Consider the following 22,648-nt stretch of genomic DNA (forward strand, 5'->3'; position numbering starts at 1 on the left):
GACGGTGTTAAAACAAGAATGAACTATGAATACTAGCCAAATTTAAGCATCTATTCAAGTAAATCGTCGAAGGAACTTCCCTCAAAGCTATGTTAAAATTCTTTCACTCGCTCGAGTGCCGCCCAGGTAACATTTTATCTCTGTTGTTTACCTAATGTTAAACAAGGAAAACATTCGGGTGAGAATTTGATAAAGTCGATATCTACCGATCTCTCTTCTTTCACGTACCCATTCGGCGTTCATGTCCAAACGGGCCCCTTGGGGCCCCTCTCGTACCCCTTTGCCCTTCCGTCCCACGCCCTACCCCCTCCCAGGAGGTCTGCCCCCTTCCGTGCCTTGTTCCTCGTCGGTCGGTTCAGTTCCCCCACCAACCGGTGTCCAGTTATGTTGTGGCGAGCAGTGGCGAGCGTCACTGGCTCGAGCGATCGGTTCGTCTCGTCTTTCGCATTGTTTCGCGAATTGCATTCTCAAATTTATGTTTACGACACCGTTGCTTACGTGTTTTCCGAGAGTTGTGCGCGTTTAAATCGCATCAGTTCGAATGTATCCAACCGTCCCAAGCTAACGAAGGTAACGACCGATCATCGGCGGTACGCAGGTAGGCGGGCAAGCAAGTCCGCGAAGCGGAGTTAGCGGAGTGAAGGTGGCGGCGGAACCGCGGAACGGGGAACGTCGAACGAGGAGCGGCATCGGCTTGAATTCGGCTGCGGATTTCGCGGGCGGCGTATCACGGGCTCCAGGAGGCTCCTTGGGATTCCGATCGTTTTCGTCCGCCGCGGAAGAGCCACGGCAGGAGAGAATGCGGCGCGACCGGCCGATAGACGATGGCCGTTAGAACGGTGAGTGTATTCGTATTCGAGTGTATATAATGTAACGTCGCGCGCGGTATGCACATTGTACGTGTGCATGCGCGCGGAATGTATGTGTGCACGCGCGCGAGCCACTGCCATATTGAGACAACGAGAATTCTCGAGGCTGACGGAGTCGGCACGGCGAATCCGGCCGACCATCGGATTTCGGGGACGCGACACTCGCTGCCCTTCGTCCCCCCCCCCCCACCGTCTCCGCAGGGATCCACCTGTGAAGGCGCGCGGTGCTACCTTTTGACAGGTAGAGGCACGGCGAGTAGGGGCCATCGGCTTTGCGCGAACGATCGCAGCGACGCGAACGACTCGCACGGGCAAACGCGAGTGCATCGTGCCGGGCCACGGTGGGATTCCTCAATTTATGGGGCGAAAACTCAGGTAGAATGCAAGTCGTAACAACATCAAGATCAAGTAGAAGTCGTTTTAAGAAGAATCATACTGATAACTTCAAAATTATTTAAGACTTTTTAACTATCAAAAATCACTTAATTTTTTATTAAAAAATACTTAAAAAATCATTTTTATATCAGGAATTTATCACAAAATTATCGAAAATGTATCGAAACAAATTTTTATTGATAATAAAGATTTTTCCTAAAATGACTTACCTGTTATCTTAATTTTATTATGATTCTGTATTCTATCCGAGAAGTTCATTTGTCTTTAAAATCATGACAAGTGTGGTATTTAATTTTATACGAAAGTCATGTTATTCCCAAAAAAAACTTTCCCTTTCTCCCTATGTATTTATTATCCAAAACTCAATTTAAATCGATTCTTTTTTTTTCATTCAAGTTATATCTAAGCGATTGAAGATAAAAAACTTCTCATAAGTATTAAGTTTAATGACAAGAATAAATTAAAAAATTACATCTCTATTGCGATTAAAATGTATCATACATTAAAACATTTGTTTTTAATATGGGCAAAATTTATTTGATTGTGTTAATAGGGAAGTTTTAATAATCGATAAAAATGTCTTGATATAGAAAGAAATATTGGTATTTGTTTATGAGAAATATTATGATTTATTTACATAATTTTAAATGCGACATAAATCTACAATAATTATTTTAATACAATAAAAATAATTATTGCTTTTTTTATTAATTAATTAGCTTTTTGAATGATTAATTCAAGAAAATAAATTTTTATTGCTGCTGCAGATTTATTCTTACACGTTTAGCACTTCATTTTGATGTTAAAACAATTCATGTCACACTTGCGTAAAATACTCGACCACCTTTGACTTCATCAATTCTTTTATTAATCTTGAATTTTATTATACTCATTATAACAGAGCTATCAGATTTCGTTAGCATAAATATATTATTCAAGAATGTGTTAGAAGAAACAAATAAGAATATTGTTGCATGAATATTATTACGGAATCGACTTTCCCTTTCTACTGAGATCTTTTTCCCTCCACTGAAAAAAATAATGTGTCAACAGCATTATTTTAGTTGAATATAATTTTGTTAATTCAATAACACCATTAATAAAACAAATACAGCATGGTCTTGTTTTAACAAAGTTTTATTTGTTTTATTAATATTGGTTTTTTTTTAATCAATAAAAGATTATTTTCAATTAAATTAATGCTGTTGAAACAACATTTTTTTTAGTGTAATCATCGACATACATATTGATTCCATAATTTGACATTCAGATAGTAAATAATTCTGATTGAAATGTGATACAATAATACAGAATAAATTATTGAAGTTTTTCAATAGCTGCGTTCAGAAAAAGCTTTGCAAATATTGATTCTTTAATATTGGTTTTTGCCCTTAGGTTTTTCATTGAATCTACTGTAAGTATAAATCAGTCATTAAAGAATCTTATAACAGTTGCAAAGCTGCTTTTTCTGCTAAGCGCAACCATTAATTCATTCCTAGGTTTTAATAATTATTCAAGTGAAATCGTAAAAAACAAAATGTCGAAGCGCGATCCTTTCAACGCTTGAGTCAATTCATGCGGGAAACTTACGTCGCGGTCTTGCCATTGATTTCTTCGTCTTATCGATTATTAACGATACTTAAGAAGTTTCAAGAGACGGGCGCGGCGAATTTGACTTTCACTCCGAGTTTCTGCACTGCTTTCACCTACCTAAAATCTGCGCTTTAATCAGAAATATTTCGGAACAAGAGTTCAGTCCGCGATACTCGCACATTAATCATTTTTCCTCATCGTCGTTGCGCGATAAAGTGATCGCTGGGGATCAAAAACGTAACAAAAGCGGAACTTCTTAACTCAAGAAATACATGAAAGTCAATAAAAAATCAAAATGACTTTATTTTGATTCTTGACATCAATAAACGGTCAAATTGTATAACCAAAAATCATCATTTTGACTTTTATGATATCAAAATAAAGTCATTTATTTTGACTTTCTCTTGACTTGCCGTGTTCCTTGGGAAAAAATCATCATGATACTAAAATGACGTCAAAATGGCTCCAAAATGATATAATTAAAAGTCATTTTTCGATCAGTCACGATTTATTTTAAGGATGTTTAGTTAGTCATTTTTGAAATATTAGAAATTTAACACAAATTTTACAAATTGTTCTATTATTACGTCCGAGTATCTATGTAAAATTTTAAGCAAAATTCTCTTATTGGTTTAAAAATTATTTAATTTTTTGTTTGTTTGAGTCTTATGTAAAATCGCGTTTTGTAACATTTATTTAATGAGAAAGTATAATATTAAGAATTAAAATCAAATTTTATATATATAATAAAATATTAATAAATATTCGTGATTATTTGGACTGCTTACTCGTTTGAAAGTTATTGATCTAAAACTGCAGAAAAATATGGTCTTTTTGCTACGTAAAACCATTATAAGCCAAATTATTTACTGCTTTGTTCCTTTCAATTGGTTTCAAGATGTGTTGACTAATATCACCGAAATTTTTTTATTGGTTGATATTAGCTATTTTTGGTTGATTGTTTTAACGGGTACTTTTAGCTGATATTGTATAGACAAAACATCCTTATAACGTCATTTTGACGTTGACGTAACTTGTTGTTCTACTTGGTTTGACGCACATGCGAGGCGTTGTTACAGCTGCACAGATGTTTGCGGAGGAGACTTTTGTTGTCATATCTGTTTTCTTGGTACACACGCTTCTTCCGGTATGCTCAAATTTGATTCGATGGACTCGCGTTTAATTTCTTATCGTCACGTTGAATCGGACTACGTCTCAGTAGATTGATTGTGAACTTAGAATCGGAGGACCTCCCATACAACGATAATGCCCTTCAACAGAAGACGTTTCGCCGTACGTACTCTCTTTTCCCTTCCTCCCATCTTCCTTTACTCAGCTCGTCTTATCGCCCACAATAATCTATTTCCATATCCAATCCGCAGTACGTAACGGCAACAAGTGCCATAAATCGTGGATGCTACACGTCTCGCGAGCCCAGACTTACTTTGCTTGCAGTAATAATCGCAATATCTGCAATGCATTTCACGTGTACGCATTTCAAGATTTGCACGACGCGTGCGAATCTGTTCTAATTGAATTTTCCTTATGAATAATTTACGACATCCGATTTCTCACTGAGAGTTGACGACCGAAAGTTCCTGTACCAATTTGATCGGATGTCAGATAATTTCCTTTAACTTCTACTACAGAAAGGGGTCATTTGAACTCAAAGCGAAAATTTTTGGACGATTACAATCTGTGCGATTGGTACACAGAGAAAAAGGTTTCTTTGGATTTAGTATTCCTATTTATTTGACTAAAATAGAGCTATGTGCTACATCAATTATGTTTTTGCCGTACAGTTGATCACGCAAATACTGAAGATAGATATTATCTGTTCAAACAAATAATGTATTTAAGACAAAGATATACATTGTTTCAAATTCAAACAATCGCACTTATTGATTCAAACATTGGTTTGTTTGGATCATTCTAAATAACAAATTTATTTGGATACAATAAAATTTATTACATCCAAACAAAAAGGTTTCTTATATCATAAGGTTTCTTGTATCATTAGATGGAGATTCACCTGCATTCTGTACTTCAAATAGGACGCTTTAGAACTTAGATCCAGTTTTCATAACAAAAATGTTTCTTATATCATAAGGTTTCTTGTATCATTAGGTGGAGATTCACCTGCATTCTGTACTTCAAATAGGACGCTTTAGAACTTAGATCCAGTTTTCATACACTGAAAAAAAAGATTGGCTACTACAGCAAATTAGATGGTAAAATATGGCATAGCATTTTTAATTGGTTACAGCATCCAATTTTTGGTTGCGTTAGCCTACCGAAACCCTACACTGACATTGCGGATAGGCTAACGCAACCAAAAATTGACTGCTGCAACCAATTAAAAATGCTATGCCATATTTTACCATCTAATTTGCTGCAGCAGCCAATCTTTTTTTTTTTTTAGTGTAGCTATTATTGAAGATTATAGCACGGATCGTTGAATTATTAGTATAATCCTTGTAATAGTTTTTTTTTTTTAAGACTGAATGACTTTCAACTGAACGTGAATGGGATTTCTGTGCGCAGGAAATGTGTAAGGACGATCGCTCGAATACCGATCGTGAATCGCAGAACTAGTTAAGGATGTTATCTCGCGCGAGTTGCCCCGATATATTACTTATACCGCGCCTGATGAATCTTTCATCATAACCACTATCCTTCCTGATCGTTAGGAGTTAAATCCAACCGCCGAAGAGAGCAGCGTCGCCGCATAATCAGTCACCGGCGGTCGATTTGAAATTGAGATTCGTCCGGAGGAAAATATGAGTTTATATCTCTGTGGGATTATATCAGTATCGATGATACCTCATGGTCGTGAGCAATCACGTTCTTATTACGCTGGATCGCACTTTTCCACGCGAGACAGAAATGGCATGTGTATAATCTTCGGAATCCTTTTTCTAATCCCACAGGAACTACTAATTCGCACAGTTATTTAGTTGGCGAACCCGTGATAAGCACAACACAACACGCTGCAAATACATTTATCATATATACATTCTCTTTTTTTATGAAGATACAACAACTGAAAAAACATTTGTTCGACTAATTAAACACATTTTGCAGATTTGGTTAATTCAACATATTTTATTTAATTGAATTTAACCGTAGTCTGCTTAACATTGAACAATTTGTTAAGACTACGGTTGAATTCGATTAAATAAAATTTGTTGAATTAACCAAATCTGCAAACAACTAAATGTGTTTAGTTAATTGAACAAATTTTTTTTCAGTGTTCCTACTTATTAGCATCAAAAATTATTAAATTGCTTGTTAATTTAATATAAGTCATATTACTATTCTGGTTTTGCTCATAATTGCATTTCAAGATCTTAAAACGATTTCGGAGCGTGAATGAGGTATGTGTATACATTCACGTAGAAATGTTTAAGTACCAAGATCCGCTTTAGCCAAATATTGGATTTCTCTTATTTAATTAGATTTATTCTCATCAGTCCAAATTCGTATGATAATTGTTTTCCATGTAAGATAAAATATTCCTTTGTTAACAGTAAATACGATTGTCGCTATATCGAGCCTTTTACTCATATATATGATTGTTCAAAGAAGTGTAACAGCATTGTATCCGGAAATCTTGTCTGTGGTAATCTCATGATACTACGAACATTTGAAAAAAGTTGGAGCAAGATACAATTTAGTTTAAGAACAATAAGGAATAATAAGAGAGTAAGAAATATAAGAACAAAAGAACAATAAGAATCAGAATAATAAAAAATGATAAGAACAAGACTTATTTCAGAGTGAGATAGCAAAAACTTTTTTCCTTGTATTCTTTAATTTAAAAAATCCTTTTTCTTATATGCGCAATTTAAAATTGACGCTTTAAAATAGGAACAATCTGCTTATTTAAATTAAAGACAGTTCTTATCGTGATCGAAACCCCGGCAATTTACGCTCTCAATCGCACGGCTGAAGGCAGTGGCACACTAAGTCATGTGTGTGTGAGGGAAAGTCGTGCGAAAATCCTCTAGAAAATAAGCAGGAGCACGTTACAGTTAGTTTTAAAACTGACATTAATCAAAATTGCTTTTTGCGAGCATTATTGCAAAGCATTATTTTGCATATGTCTATGCGAATTTGAAGACGTATTGCATCAACATGTTTAGATTATATATTATTGTGAATCTCGTAATTGTAGATCTTATTATGTCACAATACAAATTCGAAAACATCTATTGCAAAAGTCCATTATACAACCACGCGAAAATTATTCACAACGTACTTATAAATGCAAATAATTAATTAACACTTAATTTACGATGTGTGTTAGTCTCTAGTTTGTTTATGATTGTCGATGATAAATTTAATCAGTTATTGCATCATTTATCGTCAAGTTCAAGAATTTGATCGTTATCACCAGATAGAAATAATCTCTTGATTTAGGTTCTATTTATAGCGACGATAATAGAAATATATGCGAATGAATCCATTTGCTCATGTTGCTACATAATTCATTTTCAGAACATATGATCCAAATTTCGGACACTATTCTTACGTTCAATTTCGATAAATAGCCGCTGCTTATATAAAAATGTAAAGATATAAAAAATATACCATGAGAAAAATGTCTGAAAGTAGACGAATTTAGCAGAACACATTTTGATTATGCCAATCAGAATCCGGTTATATTAATCAGAATTCTAGTAGATTTAATCAGAAATTTTTTTTTTTTTTTTCAATTAGACTAGAATTCCATTTAATTCAATTGGACATTTTTGTCAATGTGATAGCTTCTTCAAATCTTAAACTCGTATACACTGAAAAACATGATGTTGTTTCAACAGTATTTTAATTGAAAATAATCTTGATGATTTATGTAACAACAGTATTAATGAAACAAATATTTGTTAAAACAAGACCAGTAGTATTTGTTTCATTAATGGTGTTATTAAATCAACAAAATTATTTTCAGTTAAGATAATATTGTTAATACAATATCATTTCTTCAGTATATGAATTCAACAATGTTTATTGTGCTAAATTGTTATTTGTTATTAGGTTTGTTTGCGTTACTTGTACTTATTGTACTCAACATCTTTGCTTTATCTCTCTTCAACATTTGAATATATGTATATATATTTATCTTCTTGATAACACTTTTTATTTATCTTCTTTTTAGCGTAAAAATTTTTGGTGATTTCAAGCAATGCGAACAGACCTAATAATGCAACGAACATAAATAGAAACGTAAAATGCATGTAGGATAATATTTAGAATTTACATAACTAAATTCTTAATTTTTCTGTTTTCAAGATTACTTTGGTTTTTCTATTTTAATTGTTATCTTATTCGCGAATGTATGAGAACGCAATTTGAGGACGCGATTACAGATTAAATAAACGTAGCAAGATGGCCCATTATGCAGGATTATTTCTCGGGTTTTATTAGAGACTGTCATAAAAAAAAGCTGTTACATTAATTGATCTGCCCCGATTTTTCAGCTGAATGTGAAATATTTCCCAATATACAGCTTGATGCTCAGCTCAACCGCATTTACGTCATTACACACAAATAAATCGAACTTATCTAAATCACTGTGCACTAAACATATTTGACATTTAGCGAGACATCGCTATACATCCGGATATCCTTGCTGCTCAAGACGTTTTTTTGCGTTGCGTAACTACTTCGTAAGAAAGAGAGAGAAAACGATTTGGACATGAAGGAAAAAAAGAATTAGATAGAGAGATAGGTGAGAAGAATGAGAAAGAAACAATAATAATAATAATATTAATAATAAAATTAAATTTATTGAAATTTTAGAAAAAATTATAAAATAACAATTGTATAGCTTTAGACAGTTATAGATAAATAAACATAAACATGTAGAAATGAGAGTCAACGCTGGTTATAAACATGCGTAATTTCTAATATTAAATGTTGCGTTGACTCCTATAGCTTTTATGTTTATATTTATTTATATTTATTATTTTTTATTAATAAAAGGAGTCTTTAACAACTTTTAAGTTAATTTAATCGATTATTATTACAGTTATAGATTAAAAATACAGATAAACAACTGCAGATTGAGTATTATAATTAACAAAATGCTCTGAAAAAATGTACTAAATCTTAATACATATTTTTTTAAATAGTACTAAATAAACAGTAAATAAATATTTACTCAATAAAAAAATATAGTTAAATTAAATTAATGATTCTTGTTCCAAATAAATATATGTTTACATTTAGTAAATATTTACTTATTGTTAGAACTACTCAAACAAATATTTATTAAAATTTATTATTTTTTCAGTGTAACCATCGAGCTAAATACAATTAAAGATTAGATATTGATTTCGTTTTACGTACAAAGATTTTTATATATATAACTTACAAAAGAGATAACTTTCAGAAAGAAAAAGTGTGATTATTATTATTATCTAAACTATTGTTTGAATGACTCACTGATTATCTCGTAAAAGTGCAAAATACATTGTAGCTAAAGTTAAACATTTTCTGTTTTTTTTTTTGCGTAACATTGCGGAACATTGACGTGATATTCGATTGAGATATCTTGAGTTGTACTTTTTAATTTAGCTGCCTTTTCAAGTCAAACTGAAAATAGATTCACTGCGCAAGATTAGATTTTTACGACAAGTTAACAACAATATCACGTTCGTTATTTTTTCGTTCACGCCGTAAAAGCGCGAATTACGATAACTATTGTCTACATTCTTTAAACCGCCGCTTACAGAAAGGACTATCGTTGCGCCGAGTTATGTAGATTATTATATGTTGTAATAAAAAAATGTATCTGGGTCTGTGACATGCGACATATGCAACCAGTTTATGTATTCATACGCAATACAATCGTTGACACAGCAAAACTTAGTCGTGGATATAAACGGATAATTGCGTAAAAACGGTCATGTATAAATTTATTAAGTGCAAGGTAGAAAAGATATATTTAAATAATTGAATATATGGAACAACATTTTTATATAGTAACAATAAGACAATTGATAACTTAAAAATGTAAAAAAAATAGATTGCATGCATTAATCACGAATATTTTTATTTTGTCTTACGCAGATAGCCTCTTGAACCAAATATGTACGAATAATTAATACCATTACAACATATAAACTTATTTTTTTTCATTTACATATTTCTTATAAGTTGATTTGTACATTCGTTATGTTTTTATTTCAAAAAGGCATCAAATTTTTTTATTTAATTATTAAAATATTTTACACATATATATATATATATACATGATTTAATTTCAAAATAAAAGCAAGGATATTCTCCGGCGATTCTTGTAACTTTTGGAATATCTGCTGGCATCATAAACTACGAAAGATCTCGTCCGACATCCAGGCGACCTCTTCAATTTGTTTAATCGCCGACTAGGGTCAACTCGATTAAAAAAGGTTACTTGTCCGACCGCGAATAATCTCTATTATGACGTTGCCTTTCTTCGTTATGCTCCATACGTGCAACATACGTGACTCTTTTTTACTCTAAGTCTACAATTGCATTTCTTACGTGATTATTAATAATTACGTTATTTGTTTCCAACTTTATATATTTTGTAGAATGACGCAGAAAAGCATAAAAATGTCGGAAATATTTTATCATTACAATATAAGTAGCTTGAAATTAACTCTTGATTTATACGATGTCGAAAACAACCGAACACAATCGAAGTTATGTAAAAGATATTTCGCTAATTCCAGCGATTAAAATAACGTCGACTGGCTATTTCCATTCTGCAAAAAAGTGGCTTATACACACATACGCTTTGCAAAAATCGTTTGAAGTATAGGTTGAAGATGCATCGTTCGCATCGCATGTGAGAATACTAGCGATTGTTCTACGTTTGCGCAATGATAAAAATCAGGTATCTAGCACTAATTGTATACGAATCTAGCAGCATCTTAATGTATTCCTAGCACTACCGGAAGCAATCGTAACAAGCATCATTTACAGAGAAAAATTCTTGCTTTTATACTTAAAATTACATTAATTGCATCAAAATATAAATTGAATAAAAAGCAATTATACAAAGATCTTATTTGAAAAATAGAATTATTCAATATAAATTTCAGCGAGTAAACAATTTCATTATTTCTGAAACAAATGTGAAAATATCTATATATTGCGTTTAATTTACACACGATCGAAAATGGAAAGTACTTAAATAAAAAATCCAATCTTATTTGATAATCTTTTATGTGATATTCAGCAACCTTATTACTGAATATCTCGTTTCAATATATTTATAGCGCGATACACTTTTCATATCTATAATCATCTGTCTCATTATATAATCATGGATTAACTTTGCGATAAGAAAAGAGAGATTCTCGGTTTTTTTTTTTTTAAGTATTTATTTTCCATTATCCACCTAGACGCATATGTCGAGTTAAGTGGTCAATGGCTTTCTCTTGTAAAAAAAAGATACGCGATTTTGTAAACGGAGGGAAACTCGCCGTTTCTAACTTAACATTCAGCCTGTTACCCTTCCTACATATCCTCGCGTGATATTCCGCACGCTGATCGACGTATTTCGCGATACTATGATTTTGCAACACCCGCATTCACGCACACACTTGCGAATGCAAGCTGCGTGCTTACTAAGCATTAACATCGATCGCTGTATAGTTGTCACGTAAAAGAAATGGGACTGCTTACAATACTTTGATATTAGGTGTTAAACTTAATTCCTGCCGTTTTTCGTCTCCAAAATTGATTTGTTTCGAAGGGAAATACCTTAATCAAAGTATTATTAATTAGTAATAAAATAGAAAATGGAGGAAATTACTTTGATTAAGGTATTCATTCATCGTCCCTTCGAAACAAATCAATTTTGAAGACGAAAAACGGCAGAAATTAAGTTTAACACCTAATATTATCAAATAAGTAGGTCTGCGATAGAGAAAAAGATGAAAAACGGCAGAAATTAAGTTTAACACCTAATATTATCAAATAAGTAGGTCTGCGATAGAGAATAAGATAATATTTAAAAGAGGTATTGTATTCGTCGAAATATAAGGAAATAAGGAATTAGTGATAATTAGGAACAAATAATTACGGAATCAAGATAAAATAACATATAGCATTTCTTTTGTATCCTATAATTATTTCATTAAAATAGCGATCAAAGATATGAAATTATATGGGTTATTCTACACTCGTCGTATACAATATTTACTAGCACATCCTAAGATTAAAAGATTAATTAAAGACGAAAATGGAAGTGTCGAAGAATATTTTTAGAGTCATGGACGATCACAGTCTGACCGATTTTGCATAAAATTTATGTATTTAGATCCATAACTACACTTATATATATAATCACGTTATCGATTTATAATTTGTTAATTATTTTTATAACTCAGAGGTCGATTTTTACTGCTCGCAGTCTTGAGTGATCTTATCTTGTTGGTTTCTCATATGCAATAATATCTGTGTTATTACATATAATTGTAACAATCAACTTGGTGCTGATAGCAAACCTAAAAACCTTAATTGCTATATCCAAATAAATTACTATATGCGATTCTTTTTTATATAAAAATTAAAATGATTAATTATTGCATTCCAGAAGTACATACTGTATTTAACATTAAATTCAAATGTAAAGATTGTAATTTATCCTTACTTTATGTGATAAAAAAGATGGAATTAATTAATTATTATTATCTCTTCCAAATTTTTTATATACCTTCCGAAAGAAACAAAATTGTGCGATTTTAATAAACCAACGAGTAGTTGAGTTCGATCTTTTTACAATGATTTATAATTTTAGATTTATTAAAGTTGCACAACTTTACTCTTTTCTCTGATCAAAATTTGACGAAGAGCCTTGATAATAATTAATTAGATTTAACGTGCAACAATACATCATAATCCGTTATTTAAATTAATTTAAAGTACTAGGAGCAAAACAAATTCTCCATTTATCTCATGGTACGTTAAATATTTCATGTCGGGTAACGTATGAAACGTTCAACAAAGTCGGCGCTTGTTTGTTTTCCTTTGTGGCGCGCGGCGTAGCGCGTACTTGCGTACTTGCGTAGGCAAGGTCTCCGTGTAATCATTCGTATGGTGCCGCTCGGATAAGCAAGTGGTGGTGCGGGCCGCGTGTTCTCGCTATGTATTGCATACGAAATGCGACCGGCGACGAACAAACGAAAGACAGCAGGCGTGAATTCCCACGGACAATTAGCGATCGAGGCACTTCTACGATCTCTACGATTCGGAGATGTACCGCAGCATCTGTTCATCTCGCATTCTTTATTCGTCCGACATGAAAATCGAAAGACCGTGGGATGGGAATTATACATTATCATTTCATCTCGATGGTAATTGCTGGCCTAAAGCGTTGTTTCGGATATATCGAGCGCGCTCGAAATTTTTCGTCGTTCTAGATGGAACTTTTAACTCGTCCTTTAGTGTGCTCTTTTGAAGTAACTTAATTAGTAGCCCGAAGTAACACGAATCGTATTACTCGAGTAAAGAAAACCGCGATGTACTAGATAATAATTAACTCAAAATTCAAGGAAATAAATTTGTTTTCGGCGTAAGTTTGAGTGCTTTCCAATAAGAATCACAGATGACACGGAGAATCATTACATCCATATTGTTTGCCAATGTTAAACAAAGATGAAATTATCACTGTATAAAGCCGTGATCAGACTACAAATTGAGATTGAATTAGAATTCAATCAAAGCAAAATTTACTAAACTTGAGATTGATTTCTTTCTTCTGATTAGTTAAATTTTAATCCAATCTATCTTTTTATCTCAATTTATAGGCTGATCATGGCTTTATATTGTGTGTCTTCTTGAAAAACTCAAATTTATATCGAAAACAAATTTATTGCCTTGAATTTTACGAGAATTTTAAATTAATTATTACTTGATATCTAACTAGTATCACAATATTTTTTTAATTGAATTTGGATGTGGTTGAGTTGTCGCTATGAATGTTTCGAAGAATTTGATTTATCAATCGGAAGAAAGAATTTTACTAATTGATCAAAAAATGCTTCGAAGCATTTGTTGTGGCAACTCGTTCGGACTTTGTTTGACAGTGGTAAATATTTTAAATTAACTAGCGGTCGGTTTTTTTTTTGCGATTTACAGCTTACTTTAGGTGCGTTCCATTTCGCGCATGATCCGCATGTATCATTTTATCTTTCTTTAATATTCTGTGGACAACAAGGAAAAATGATATATCATGCACACCATGCGTGAAACGGTACGCGCCTTTTGTTTACTCGTAGTCGCTTTTTCATTTGCACGATGAAATTCCAGCGAGCTGCGTGTATCTTCATGTTATTATCTCTCAAAGACACGATTATTCCATGCGAGCAGTTAACTGTTATTGGTCCGCGTGTTTAACAAAACTTGATAGCCACGGTCTGTAAGTATATATACGTCAAAGTGATTTATCAGAACATATATCTAATACGATTTATGTCCATTTCTACCATTGTAGATTAACTTTAATCTCGGTTCAATTCATTCTTCTTTTTCTCTAGTTTTAAAAATTAGAAAAAATAAAGAGTAAGTTAATCTGTGAGATTAAAGTTAATTACACACATTGGAAACGGGCATCAGTCACGTAAGTCCGCGGAAAATACGATGGGAATAACAAATTATTGTTTTATTGCGATAATAACGAGCAATCGTGGTCGTAACGCGTTGCAACAAACGAATCGAATAGTCGAAATAATGATAGACCGTATATGACGTATCGATCGTTCAGTAATAACAATTTGTGTATTTCGTAAGCGTGTCACCGTATAATTAACGTCGAGAGTGTTGTGCAAAGTGTCGCGCGACCATAATTAATTGCATTTTCGCGAGTGTGGTGTTGAGTGAGTGCAACGATGAAAACTGAGAGGAAGAGGAGGCCTCGGAGGCATCAGGCGACGGCGGAGCAACCGTGGAGTAAGTAATTTACTACTCATTATTTTGGATTTTAATTATTTATTTTTATTTACTTTTTTAAATGACTAAATAAGAGGCAGAGAAAAAAAGATTTGGTTATGAAATTTTTAAATAGAAGCTTTTCTTTTTTAATTTAAAACTAAAATTTATAACATATAATTTTATAATAACGCACTATAGAATAAAAGAAGATAATACTGTGCCCTTAATATTTTAAATTAACTGGGATAGGTACATTATATAAAAATTGCGCATTAAATTTATTAATGTTACAATTATTTTAATGATTAATTGGTTAAAAGACGAATGATAAATTTGATATTCGCGAGAATTATCTTTTATAAAATTGATTATTTTAAACTATTTTAATTTTTATATATTTGAATATTACAGATCATTATGTTGTGACATTGTGACTACACTCCGCTGCTGCGCATCGTATCGGTGAGTGAGAAATTTTGTTTTAATTGGAGGTAATGGATTTCTATTAGAGTCTACCGTGGATAGAATTATACCATATACATACATGTAAGATATATGTAGCGTGTATTGAGTTAATTAAAAGAGAAAATAAAAGAATAATGCAGATAAATGTAATTAATAAATTACAGATCCATTACCTTAACATGGATGGACTAGAACAGATTAGTTTCAATATTTAATCCTGAATACAATTTATATTTAATCCTGTGTACAATTTATCATATGTATATAATGATGTGTTATATATTTTATACATAGAAAGATTCGATTGAGAGCACCATGAAGATTGAAATAGCACTGTTTCGTCAATTTTAGTATCTTGTATATAATTGACTTTGCTTGTCTCTTGGCGCTGAGACACTACCGTATCTCCAGATTAAATCTGAATTGGCGTTGCCTTAAAAATAATAAAAAATACATAAAAAAACATAAAGAAATATAATAATGTTATAATAATTAAAATATTTACATATTGTTATAAAACAAGAAGTTTTTATTTAAATTTCTTCATGGTGTTCGAATGGACAACGAGAAATGGACAAAATTTACATATATTGTATCATATAGGTATATGAAATATAAAGAAACTAGTATTTATAATATTATAGAAAATTGTTAATATTTAATTTTTTCCTATTTTTTCTTTCCTTTCCCAAATATTGTTTAAATAAAACTTGTAATCTATTCTCTGTATCTGTTTTCAGGATTAAATATTATATAAATTAGCGTATAAGAGACAGCAAAATACTAAAATGCTTCGAATATACTTTTTAATATGTATATCATAGGCATAAATAGAAAGACAGGAAATATTTCATAGTTACATAACAATTAATATCTTTCAATTAATATATTAAATGTAAAAAAATATGTTTATTTTTATAATTTGTCAATTTTATTCTAATTTTTTATAGTCTATCCATTTATATTTATTGATTGTTTTATTGACTTGAATTTGTGTTAATATTTGCTATCAGCAATTTTAATTTTTTATAATCTTTATATCAATTAATTGCTATAGCATGTGAAATGTATACACAGTGCACATAAGAAACCAAACAAGTTTGAAATTTCATATACATATCATTATAATATTAATTATTAATTTAAACATTGTTATACGTTTTCGACATTTTTATCAAGATCATTTTTTCAGGACTTCCGATTTTACTTAATCCCCAGAATTCGCTATTAATGCATTGTATGATGATGTAGGATGTTTTATATAATAATAATAATATACAATTAAAACAATTTATACAAAAATTATATAGCGAAGAATATTACATATAATTAAGACTGGATTCTTTTTCCTGCTTTCGTGAAAAAGACGCTGTTTGATATTCCGAGAATTCTCGCTAACAACAGGACATATTAGTAACATGGATCATTACAGCGAAGTAAACTTCACCGCGATGCGGGTAACGCACTTCACTTTCACCAATCACGACCGGCGACGAAAGTTATTTGTCGTGCTTTGAATTTAACATATAAAATTCTATCAAAGTATTACTCATCGGCCACTTTCTTTCGGAGAATTAACGTTGATTGCTAAATCATTTATTACAGCGTGAAGAGAAATTACACTTCCGTTGGTGCAAGATCAATGACCTTCACGAAGATAAATTTGCTTCAAATATTTTATACATAAACAGCATATAGATATAATATTTATTATATTAAAGTATAGCTAACACATTATTATTTAATACGATATGAGTTTAATTATACGATTTTAAATTAAGAAAATATAGAAACTCTATAACGAAATACTCTTAATGAAAACATGAAATATTATTAAGATATTTAATATCAATATTTAGCTTGATTCAAGCTTGATTTCTTGTCGAGGAAATTATACGAACGACGTCATCAGCTGACGTGTTACGTAGCACAGAATGCATGTTTCATTCCGCTGCGTGATGAGCGAACAATAGCTGAGGAAAAACAAGGGTATTTTAAGATACAAAGGACACACAAAACATAAGGCCTTGCGATTGCATCTCATTCATTCACTCGGAGACGTCACAGGTACCCGTACACTTCCGCAGCCGTTTCGTATCGGCGCGTAGGTATATATGTATTATCTCCTGCATACGTGGAAATTGCGTAGGTGTGTAGTGCGTTAATGACACCGTTGCAAATAAACTGATGCCGCCCCTTCCGGTACTTTGTGGCGCCGTGCTCATTCCGTTTACTTTTAATTACTCGCGGCGGCATATTTTGTTTGCCAAGAACGATATTAATACATGAACGCGTTTACGAACTACTTATCGCATTTCACATTTCGTATTTCAATTTTATTAAAACTATGACAAGTTCTCCAAATATTACAAACATACTGCTATTTACGCAACTCCTCTGTGTTTGCTATTGTAATACATATATTTAAAGAAAACATTTTTAAGTAACTTTAAATCGTATCAATTTTATTGATACAACTTGAGTCCAAGCTCTTAATTTAAAACATTCTAAAAATATCATGTTATACTGAAGCTCTTACAATCAGATTAATTATGTTTAATAATAGTCAGTATAATATTCCAAATATTACAAACATACTGCTATTTTCACAACTGCTCTGTGTTTGCTATTGTAATACATATATATTTAAAGCAAACATTTTTTAAATAACTTTAAATCGTATCAATTTTATTGATACAACTTGAGTTCAAGTTTAATTTAAAACATTCTAAAAATATCATGTTATCACCGAAGCTTTTACAATCAGATTAATTATGTTTAATAATAGTCAGTATAATATTTACTCTCAAGGAAATATCATAAGAAACAATTAAGCTTGATTAAAGTTAAATTAAACTTTACAATCGAATTAAAGCCCACAAGGAATTTGAATGAACAATTGTTTTGCATTTCATTCATGTAACAACGAATAATTAATATATTATTAATTTTGTATTACATATTATTATTATTATATATAATATAAAACTAATAATAAAATTAACAATACACGTTAGTAATTTATCATTATTATCTATTGTTATATCGAGTTTGATATAAAGGGCCCCAGCCTAATACCATCTTAATCCGAGGCCTAATAATGATTTATGACCATTAGCCCGGCCCTGAATAATTGCATCTACCTTAATTGCGAGCGCATCTGCACAGGTGCACACCATTAACGCGCCCCATTGTACATGCACACGTACACACTCATACGTACATATCTACCTGCGTCTACATACCTATACCTGCCTACCTACCTACCTGCGAATGCCGAACTGTTGACCAACCGCTCACTGAGCGGGTAGACGCCATCTATAGTCCGACGTCGTTTCGCCCGGCGAGCAATCGCAATCGCGTCGGTTCAGTCAGTTGGTGCTCAGCTGCCGTGCTGCGTGCAACGTAGTTATAGGTATCTCTCGGATCGATATCCAAGGAAGGCACTTGCGACGCGTCCCTTTAATATCAAAAATCATACGGTATTCGCGTAGCCAAGCACCATACCCCCGGAATTCTCCGATCTGCGTGGACGTCGGCTAATCCTCGTGCTCGCGTATCCTCTTCGATCATCCTGAGAAACGCATCTCTAACGTACGAATAATAACAGGTAGGCGTAAATCAAGAATCACCGTCGACGAGAGACAATTCTTTTAACTGCGAGTCGTTGCATCTCCCGTGCATGAATTATAACGCTTGACGATGAAATTACTCCGAGTTGAGTGAATCCCTGTGCACATCTGTTTATAATTTTCGTCGCTTCTTTAAGATTGCACCCTGAAAAGAATCGTGTAATTGTTACCAAATGTTGAGTGAAATAATTTCGATCAAATGTTCGGTTATATAATATAATAAAAAATAATTATATTTTTCTAAATGTTTAGTATTGTAAATATTATGAAACATAATATATCCAACTGTTTGATAATAATTAATAGATATTTGAAGAAGTAAAATTATTTTTGATTATATTATATAAGCGAACAGTTGATTGAAATTATTTCACTCAATATTTGATAATTATTACCTTTTTTTTACACTTTTTTAATTCATTAGAAATTAATGTTGTAGGAAAGTTTATTGGGACACGCACGATGCTAATAAAATTAAATGGCAAATCATCGAACGTTGAAAATTATTGATTGAATGAAGAAATTGTTTGAAATATGATGAATAAATAATTTTTTTTTATTTTTATTATTTCCTAATTATTGTTAATAGAGCATTCTTTCGTGCCGTGATTTTGTTAAACGTCACGTTTCGTGCGATTACGGTAACGTTTCGTGGTCAGAACGAATGTTGTTGTCCGTTCTATATTTTTAGATAAAATCTCGGCATATCGATCTGTGACTCGGCAGGCAAACTTATGCACGCCGGGATTGCAGCTGCACCGCACCGACAATTTAAGTTACCTAACTTTGATTAGGCTCTATTTCTCACGTCCCTTTCTAGATTGCGGTGTGTAGAAAACAAAGAAGTTTGAAAATTGAATAAGAGTTTATTGTATCGAAATGGCCGAAACAGTTCTCGAAAATATTTACACAACTGAATGATAGCGATTGTGATAAGTGATTAAATTAAGAGAGTCGGAAACGTCGGATCATAAGGAAGTAACAGATCGTAACAATGATTTACGAGATTAATTTAATGTACACACTCGTTACCGTGATGCACGTTAAATATTTAAAATATAATTAAAGCGAATAAATTAAATTATTACGCAATTAAAATTAAGCGGATTTGATAGCATTCTGGCGCAGTAATTAAATCCATCCTCGTTTAAGAGACAAACTTATAGAAATTCAAAAACGTAGTAATTTGAAGATCGATTCAAAGCAAAAGGTTTTACTTGAGGAATTCACGAATAAAAAGTTCATCGGTGGAGGTCACGATATTCTATATATAATATCTTAATATTGATGGCCATTGGCCATGGCTTATATTCGCCGACACAGAAATACCTCGCTATGTTTTAGAATTTACAATTTCAAAGGAAGTAAATAATTCTTTTCTTTTGTACGAATCGATACCGTGTCAAAATTAAAAACTTCTGAATGTTACTTATTTATCGTGTACATGCAAAACAAATTGGAATGAGTCTAAACATAGAAGTTCGTCGATCGGCAAATTATTCGTAAAAATGTGTCAGCGGTTTTAATTAGACAGTTTCTGGGTCGTGGCTTATGGTATCTGTTTTCCACAACGAATCTTTTATGCGTTAATTTTCAGACATCTTGGTAATTAAATTAAAAATTCTATTACAATGTAGCTCACTCGAAATTTAGTAGAGACTTAAAAAAAAAACAGATACGTTATTTTTAAATGTTCTCGTTGGTTCACGGCGCTCACGAGGCGTCTGCCAATGTTGAAATAAATGGTGTTTTTTTAAGCTCTTAGTATTTACCATGGCGTGGCGTATGATGACGAGACATCCAGTATAGACTAAAAATAAGGTCGACCCTCTTTCAATTTACCAAGCAATTTGCGCGGTTTATTAATGATGACGAGACACCCAGTATAGACTAAAAATAAGGTCGACCCTCTTTCAATTTACCAAGCAATTTGCGCGGTTTATTCGCGCATGATATCGGCCCTGAAATTATCAATTCCATCTCGCAGCCTCGTATCTCATATCTCCTTCATTACGCAATAGTCATTGCATTCAATACAACAATTTTTTACGAGGTAACTAGGTAATAAGGATGCCATCGATCGATAATATTCGAGTTTTATGATACGGCGACAGATATGCTTATGGCAATTGACGACGTACACGTCATATTACACGAACGTCGTTCGAGAGGATTGTTACATAAGCCCGTTAAAATCTGCGTGCAGGGCCGATGTTTAATCGTATCTTTATTGTCCCTTTCCTGTTGAAGATGATGTCCAGATGAACTTCGCGGAATTTAACTCTTCGCAGGCATCTTTCTGATGTTAAGTTACAGATATATTTTCTTTTCTTCAAAGTGTTTAAAAGAAAATAAACCATCGAATGAAAACAATTACAGATGCTCAAAACAAATAAGTTTATTTTGCTTTATCACATTCGTAAAAATATATATTACTTGTAAGAATATTTATTTGCCGTCGATGAACTTTTAATCACTTAAGATAAAACTAAATGAAGTAGATGGTTAAATATTTTCCTTGAAGCTTTTATTTCTGTAGTAGAATAAAAATGTATATTTTTTTGTTGTTAATATGAAAATACGTCAAAATATATTTATTGAAAGGAAATGATAATCTTAGTAGAATAAAGACATATATTCTTTGGTTATTAATATGCAAATATATTAAAATATATTTGATTAAATTTTTTTCAAAATTATATAAATATACATCTTGCCTGATTTTTTGTTAAACTACAAAAAATGGATTTATTGAAAGGAAACGGTAGCTAAAACGGTAGAAAAAGAGTCTAGTGGCATTAATCGAAATTCCAATATGTGAGAAATGGATAAATCCAAATTTTATAATTAAATCTACTATATAATTCTAGTGTCGAGAGATAATCGATGTTCAATCATGATAACCGGAATTTTGACTAATTTGATAATCTATTGGTTCGGTCATTTTCAATCAGAATTTTTTTTCTCTGTAACTCCGTTATAGTCTTTTTTTCTCGCTACTTTGATGAAACGCGAGAGATAGAGCATTTTTGTCGCTTTGACTTTACACAGTTGTATCTGTAGTGCTTCCGCTCTTGCACGAGTCTTAAATAAATATTTGCTTTGTTCTTTCATGAAAAAATTTTATTAAATGCAAATATAACGATTGCAACAGCAGATTATCTGTGATAAAATGACAATGAGATCTATCTCTGTTGCATATTAAATATGCTGAAAGAGTTGGCACTTATTATCTCTTAAAAAATGTACATCACATTGTAAAATACTGCTTAATTAGCACTTCTTCATAGCGTCGTTAATGCTCTTCTCATATCTTCCATGTGGCTGTAATATGTTCGCCATATGTTTGCATTTTCGCTAGATGTTTGCCATTTCAAAATGTACTCGTCAAACATTGCTGATGACGTTATCAATGACTATGATTGATTTTTGATATAGGGTAAACTCGGGTATGATTTTTTTTAATGCAAAAAACATACATTTATTCTTGTTACTTTTTAACATTATTTGGGCTATTACTTTCACTGAAGCTTAAAGTAACAAATACTATCGAAATTAAAGAGAACATACTTAACAGAACTTTAATTTTATTAAAATATTACAAAGTATGCATTGGCCATCTTATCTGATTTTTAGGGAAAAGATGGCCATGATATTAAGAAAGATAGCCATAGTATTTATAAATAAATAGTGAAAATAAAAGTATTAATTATAGGTCACATTGCAATTTACGTATCTTGTGTATGTAATGTTGATTATGGCAGG

General features: G+C 32.1%; 1 protein-coding gene across 3 annotated transcripts in view; it reads left to right on the forward strand.

Annotated features, from left to right (window-relative positions):
* Window positions 1-384: 384 nt before the first annotated feature.
* LOC108761451 (uncharacterized) overlaps window positions 385-22,648 on the forward strand; it is a 65,371-nt gene continuing 43,107 nt past the window's right edge. Inside the window, exon 1 of one of the 3 annotated variants that reach the window (XM_018508016.1) lies at window positions 385-839. The gene's annotated coding sequence lies outside the window, so the exon portion shown is untranslated. Of the gene's footprint in view, window positions 840-15,220; window positions 15,249-18,568; window positions 18,862-22,648 lie in introns of those variants that run through there. The other 2 variants (XM_018508017.1, XM_018508015.1) reach the window with 2 other exon arrangements.

Source organism: Trachymyrmex cornetzi, unplaced genomic scaffold (assembly GCF_001594075.2).
Source record: "Trachymyrmex cornetzi isolate Tcor2-1 unplaced genomic scaffold, Tcor1.1 scaffold248, whole genome shotgun sequence".
NCBI lineage: Eukaryota > Metazoa > Arthropoda > Insecta > Hymenoptera > Formicidae > Trachymyrmex > Trachymyrmex cornetzi.